The sequence below is a fragment of the Myotis lucifugus genome, unplaced genomic scaffold, assembly GCF_000147115.1.
Source record: "Myotis lucifugus unplaced genomic scaffold, Myoluc2.0 scaffold_5, whole genome shotgun sequence".
Taxonomy (NCBI): Eukaryota; Metazoa; Chordata; class Mammalia; order Chiroptera; family Vespertilionidae; genus Myotis; species Myotis lucifugus.
Window position 1 is genome coordinate 5,146,513 of NW_005871053.1, and position 7,888 is coordinate 5,154,400.

The following is a 7,888-nucleotide window of genomic DNA, read 5'->3' on the forward strand; positions in this document are numbered from 1 at the left end:
CAGCAGCCCTTCAGTCACTCCCCGTGAAAAGGCCCTCCAGTTCTTCTCAAAAAGCCAAGGCCAGGAAATCGGGTGTTATCTGCCCCGGCATGTCGTGTGGACAGACAGCGGAGGGGGAGCCAGAGCTTCCTGTAAACCATGTTAGGGGCTCTAAAGAAATAATAGAAAAGGACCTTTCCCACGTTCCAGGAAGGAGGTGTCTGAGGAAACACTCTGCTTGATCCTGGTGGTGCTGGGACGAGGGAAGCCAGCTGAGAGCTCCAGAATGTCCAAGGTAGGGACCGCCGCCAGGAGAAGGGGGGTTTCTGAGAGTGGGTGCTGGGTAGACATTCCAGAGAGTGGGGAGCACTCAGTTTCACCCATTTCTGTTTGAGACCAGGACGAGTAAATGTCTTAAAGGGAAATCTTTCTTTTTCAAAGAATCGTCAGAGTAAGGGCACGTGTGAAGAGGTGCCCTTGCAAGGATTGTACTTGCTATTTTTCCTTAATACACAGGTAGCTGTGGAAAGGAATTGAAAGAGTTCAGCCTTCAGCCCAGGGATCAGTTCTAGCCCCCTTTTTTCCCCCGTGTTAGGGAGAACAAAGTTGGTGGTGATGGTGATGGTGGCGGTCGTTTCCCTCACCATCAATTAGAAAAGCACTCTATTAACCGGCTGACATGAGCACACAGGACTAGTTTCATTTTCCAACCCTGTACGAAAGTGTCACGACTTACGTAGGACAGGAAACAAAGCACAAGGCAGGGTGTATGAAGACAGCCGTTTGCCCCACCACCTCCAGCAGTGCTCCTCAGACTTCACAGTGCAGAGGTACCACCTGGGGGTCTTATCAAGTGCAGAATCTGGTTCAGCAGATCTGGGGTGAGGGCACAGACTTTCATTTCTATCAAGCTTCCAAGTGAAGCCGCTGTGGCCAATCCTTAGACCAGTGATGGTGAACCTATGACACGCGGGTCAGAGGTGACACGCGAACTCATTTTTTGGTTGATTTTTGTTAAATGGCATTTAAATGTATAAAATAAATATCAAAAATATGTCTTTGTTTTACTATGGTTGCAAATATCAAAAAATTTCTATACGGCACCAGAGTTAAGTTAGGGTTTTCAAAATGCTGACACGCCGAGCTCAAAAGGTTCGCCATCACTGCCTTAGAGCATGCTCCTAGGGATCTGGAAAACTGCCTGGACTTTCAGGCTGTGAGATGACGACCCCGAACTTTAATGCTATACATACATATCACTTCTTAAATACAAGGGTTTCCATCTAGTTCATTGGTTCTCAACCTTGGCTACCCACTGGAGTTATAATTGGTCTGAGTCAACCTGGGCATCGGGAAGTTTAAATTCTCCCCGGGGTTTCTAATGTGCAGCCACTGTGGAGAACCCCTGATCCAGCCAAATAAGGTGATCCACTTAATGTCCTCACCTGCAGGTTCAATGTTACTTCTATCTTTTCTCACATAATAGCACTAACTTTAATTTAGCCAACCAGATTTTACTTTTAAGTGTGCAGCAAACCAGTTGTCTTATTTTTTAAAAGCTCAGGATTACCCTTCTTTAAACTTCCAAAACATGCTGTACTTAAATTCTTCTCACTGACATGGCAAATGTATTAAACATTTCCCCCCACACTGTTAACATGGCTCAGTTTTATTGATTTATAAAATTGCTACAATACTTTAAACAAGCAGAATTTTCATAACAAAAATATAAAGTACACCTTTTGGCATTTGGAAGAGAAAAAAAGAATACTAACAAAAGTATACATATATTTTTGAATGAAATTTATTTTCCCCTGGAAATAAAAATCCTATTCTGAAAATGTTTCAAAATTAAAAATGCTTAGTTATATTAATTTAAGCCATATTTACTATTAGGTTACTAAGCATATTTAGAGACTAGCTTTTCCCTCAATTTCAATTTCAGTATTTCCAATTTATTTTTCTAAAGTTACAAATTGTTCATTTAAATACCCACAAACTCTTGTTGCAAGAACCATTATAAATATAGCGTGTCCCCCCCCAAAATGTATACACACTTTAATAGCTGATAGCTCAATTGATGTTTCTTTCTTTTCAGATTTAACCCATTGGAATTAATAATTATTCAAAGTGTGTATCCATTTTTTGGGGAGCCCCTGTATATATATTAGTTATGACTAACCAAAAATAAAAACATTTAAAAGGCAAAAAAAAATATAATGTGCTTATTTTTTCAATAATATTTATATATACAAAGATAAAGCTATTTTAAAACATCCATGGTATCTTCTAATGCTTGCTCATTTATGTTTAAGTTAAAATAATAGTTGGTATGCAAATGTGAATAATAAATACTATAAATACTATTCAACTAAATGGTGAAAATTTAGGGAAGCCAATTACAATTAAGATATTCAACTTATCTAAACTATTAAAGATGAAGCGGTAAGTGCTGAGTGCACTCAAGAATTAGAAAGCAAAGGTGAATACTAGCAACACAGCACTTAGTAAGTAGGCAATGAATATTAACTGAATAAAGATTTTTTAGAAAGGTGAATAAACATATAACCCTAAATTAAATGCCCCCTTGAACTCACCATCCTTCCCAAGTGATTCTTTTTCTAGAGAAATTGAATAGGCTGTTTGGGGGAGGGGGAGACACTATAATTAATCAAAAATGGAGAAAAGATAAAATAACAAAGTGATAAGAAAAAAGTAAATACAGAAAGAATGGGGAAAGTTCATATGACTTTCTCTTTGGCTAATTATGGATAAATTGGAAAGCTCTTAGAAATTTACTTTTAACATTCAACCATGATTTGTATAACATACAAGCATGACTTCTTCAGGGCTAGAAAAAAGGAAATATCGAAATAATATACAGCATTTGAAAAACAGAGGGGGGAAAAAACCTACCACAGTGAGTCTTTAATGTTCTCTAGATCAAGCCAGTAATGAACCTTAACTATTGTAATAATCTAAAATTATAATCACTCTGTTACTCCCCCAAAGGGGGAAGAAAAAAAAAACACCTGCAGGAGTTAAATCCAAAAGTGACATATGTAAACAAGATAGGGCATTGTGTGGCTAAGGTGGCCCAATTCACAAAATCAATAAAGAAAAGTTGCAATATGCAAATTCCCCCAAAAAATCATGGACTATATTTTAAAAAACACAGCAAAGAAAAAGAAGAGCAACTAGTCTTTCTAAGGGGGTTTGCTACTTATGCAAAACTGAAATAAACTAAAACTCTTCTCTCAAATGATGACTAAGGGTGATCCACACACAAACGGTGACATGTCAAGCACTAGTATGCTATTGAATTACACTTGCTAAACTCGTTTTTAAAGTGTTTTAAAAGTATGTCAATGGTTTTGTTCTGTGTACCATGTCAGCATGGCAAAGTCTTCGAATTCACAAAGGTACTGCTAGTAAGTGAATGGTGTGTGTTACGTACACACTTTGCCTGAATAGAGATGATGGGCTATTTTTCTTTGCATTTTAAAAATATACAAATGATTACGTTCATCCTAGTGTGATGGTGGAACCTGAAAACAGGGAATCAACTATGAATTGTAATACTTTATTGTGAGCGCTTAAAAAATATAATCTAGCAAAGTTATGCAGTCAGACCATGCTCATGGCCTCATATTCTGGATGACAAACTATCCTTCCCACCATTCCCCACACCCTCCTGCCCGGCCCATAGCAGACATCATTAACCAAGTAGGTAGGGCACTCTCTGCTCATCTAGCCTCAAACTCAGAATCCTTGGAAGCCACACTGCTTGATCAGAGTTGGTACAGAGGGAAAAAAACAAAAAACGATGCTAAAAGACAGGTATTTATTGCCACATATTTCTCTCTGATCAACCACTGCAAAACAAGAAAACAAACCAAAAAAAGAATAAAGACAAACAGAAATAGAAGTTGTATATGACTTGTACTCTAAGGTCTCACCCAAGATGAGGCACCATGGTAAGGGGCTTCGGACAATCTTCTGGAACTGCCAAACCTGAAGGCATGCTGAAACACCTAGTTAAGTGTAGAGTCAATGTTTTCCCTATGCATCAATAACTCTTCCTATGGTGAAAACATCATTTAAGTCTAGGTGGCTTACTGAACTAAGAGTGATAATAGTAATAATAATGGTAACAATATTAATAGCAGTTAACACTTAATTAACATACTATGTGCCTGGTACTTACTGTTCTAAGTGTTTTATGTGTGTTGATGAGGTAGGTAGTACAATAAAACCATGTTAAATAAAAAGAATTAGAGTGGAAAGAATGAATTATGGAATACTAAAGACATTTTATTTTCCATACACTATTAGAAATTAAATCTAGGCTTCCAGTTAAAAATGATAGACTGACCACGTGTATTTATTTTCTCTACTTCCAAAACCCCACCAAAAGACATTAAAGCAATATAAATGGTCATGAACCAGAAAAGCAAAGAGAACGGACTACATAGCCATAAGAATTCAACAGTTTATACAAATAAAAACCAGGAGGAGGTATAATAACTAACCTAGCAGAGTGGAGGAAGTTAAAGCCTAATGCCCAAAACACACTCTACCAAACCCCTCACAAGCTCAGGATTGGGAAGCACCAGGTATTGTGAAAAAAGGGAGTGAGGTACGCAGCTGAAATTCGGGCTTGAAGTCTGAATAAAGAGCAACTGGATACCAGGTCCTCTCCCATCCTCCATGGGCAGACAGCCCAACAGCCCCAACCTCCACACAAAAGGAACAACCTGAGGATCACCAACCACAGAGGAAGACTGGGGCAAGTCATGGTAAGGCTGAAGTAGAGGGATTCAGTAAAAGTCACCACACATACTGCGGGGTCCTCAGCCCTCTTCTCCTACCCTACTGCCAGAATCCAGGCGTTCTTTCTAGAGAAACTACATGTCTCCAAAGAAAAGACTTCCACTGGGAATTAGGGGATTCCAACAAAAATGCCAACTCTGCATGATGGCCCTTCAGATAACTGATAAACCCAGCCTACACATAAAGACTTACAAAATTAGCTTTTTAAATACCTGATCCCAAATAGAATGGATGACCTCTCCAATTTTCTATGGACGCCTTCAGAATGAAAGACATAGCACAACACATAAACAGAAAACAGAAACATGGAAGAAACAGAAACAGTGCAACAAACAGGAAAGACGTAAGAGAAAAAAACAACATAATTATCCTCAGGGATAATGAGAAGACATTGAATCTATAAAATGAGAGGCTATTATGAAAGAGAATAGAGAAAAAAATGTATCTTAGAAATTAAACCTGTAATTTAAAAAAATTTAACAAAAGAGCCAGAGGATTACAACAAAAATACAACTTCAGGAGCAAATGGAGAGGAAAGATTTTTAAAATTAGAGGATTAATCTAAGAGGTCCAACATTCAAATAACAGGAATTCTAGAAAAACAGAATATAGAAAATGAAGGAGAGAAAATTTATCAAAAATACACACACACACAGCAAAAAAAAAAAAAAAAAAGATAAAAACACAAAAAATTTCCCAGAAATGAAGAAGTCTACAAATTAATAGATTCCACCAAGTCAAGTACCATCAACATGAATGAATAAATGAATGAATGAACAAATGTAGGCCCACACATCATCATGAAATGTCAGGGGTATAAAGAAGCTCCTAAAAGCTTCCAGAGTGTAAAAACAGGCCCCATGTAAAAGAATGGTATCAGAATGTTCAAAGGAATAATGAATGCTATAAGAAAACGGAATTCTTAGGGAAAATTACTTTCAACAGACTCCAAACTATCAATCATTCAAGAGTAGACACATTTCAGAACTATAAAGTCTCAAAATGTTTACTTCTCAAGCACCTTTCCTAGAAAGTTTTTGGTGGTGGATACACTTTAGCAAAAACAAAGGGGAGGGGCAATAAATCAAGAAAGAGGAAGTCATAGGACCCAATAAACAGATCCAACAAAAACTAAAAAAGAAAGGGGGGGTCCCAGAATGACCACCGAGCAGTGCACAGGCCTAGAGAGCGATGGTCCAGATGGTGGAAGATGAAGGACTGGCTGTAGAAGAAATGTCCCCAAAGGACAAAAAAAAGGGAGGGAACTGATAGATTATCTTATGTTTTTGAACATGTAAGTCTTTGGATAATCATTGTAATAGGTATATAAACAACTAAGCAAATTTTAAAATCAGGCAAATATTAATTCTGAGAAAAATATGAATCCAGTAGAAAGGAAATAATGATTCCAGTAGAAAGGAAATACTGATAGAAAGGAAATAATGATATTTTAATATATTTTCATTGATTTCCTTTCTACCATTAACCACACTGGGTTCATCAGTGAACAACATTTATTACCTATTAATTTAACAAGTTGTGAGTAATCTATATTGAGAGGCATGGGGGCAAAAAGTAAATCCCGCCTGCCAAAAAAGGAATTTAAGAATCATTTCTGAAATTGATAAATCAAGAAAAAGTAATATTATTATTCTCAAATAGGAAGATAAATGTAGAACACACCAGTAAGGTGCTTGTCTCAGGGGTGCTAAGCTGGGGAAAGGAAGCTACTCCTTTTCACTATAATCAAATAGAACTATTTCCTAGTTCTATTTGATTTTTTTAAACTATATGCAAAAATTATTTTAGAAAAAAAGAAAACTAAATTTAAAAGAAAAGAATTTAAACTTACAAATTCGGTATGAACTCAAAGAAAGGAATTGGAAAGACATGAAAAGGAGCCCTAACTACCAGCTACTTCCCACCAGAGCTATTAAAAGAGACCTCCACAAAGGAACTCCTGCAGCCTAAACAGCCTTCCTTTGGGGCCAGGACACTGCCTCTACACCAAGTGGCAATAGCAAGGCTCAAAGGACAGACCCAGCCCTGGCTTATCTGGCTCAGTGATTAGAGTGTCAGCCCTGGGACCGAAAGGTCACGGGTTCAATTCCCATTCAAGGGCATGTACCTGGGTTGCAGATTCGATCCCCGGCCCTGGTTGGGGTGCATGCGGGAAGCAACCAATTGATGTGTCTCTCGCACATCAATGTATCTCCCTCTTCTTTCCTCCTTCCTTCCACTCTCTCTAAAAAAAGTATCTCTCTTTCCTTCCTCCTTCCCTTCCACTCTCTCTAAAAAAATCAATTGAAAAAATATCCTCAGGTGAGGATTAACAACAAGAAAAAAAGGACAAACCCAGAGCCACTTCACTTAATAAAAGTAAAGAATTGGTAGAATCCAAAGTAATATTATAATGTATATGGAATTAGTATATATAAACAGTAGAATAATAGCAACATATTAAGGATTACTTCCTGAGATCTCGTGATGATTGCTAACACTAAATGTAGTAATGCATAAAGAAAAACTACAATTCCGGGTCAAAGTTTCCATAACCTCTTGCCTCAGAATTTAAGTTTAAGCAATAGCATCCATTTCTGGACTCGAAATGGACTACAAAGGTTCAATGTAATATAACGAAGTTTAAATTTGGTCCATTTACAGAGTAATTCTCATGAAAGTTGCTTTAATCACAGAGGTCTGCGATTCCCACACAACAGAAACCAGGTACCTGAAAAGAAAAGCAAGTACTGGTTTTGCTTAGATCACCTATATACCAACAGTATCCAAATTTCTCAATAATCATGGCCTAGACCAGCCGTGGGCAAACTACGGCCCGCGGGCCGGGATCCGGCCCGTTTGAAATGAATAAAACTAAAAAAAAAAAGACCGTACCCTTTTATGTAATGATGTTTACTTTGAATTTATATTAGTTCCCACAAACACTCCATCCATGCTTTTGTTCCGGCCTCCGGTCCAGTTTAAGAACCCATTGTGGCCCTCGAGTCAAAAAGTTTGCCCACCCCTGGCCTAGACAAAGCAAAATAGGAACAACCAATAGTTACACTTTTTTAAA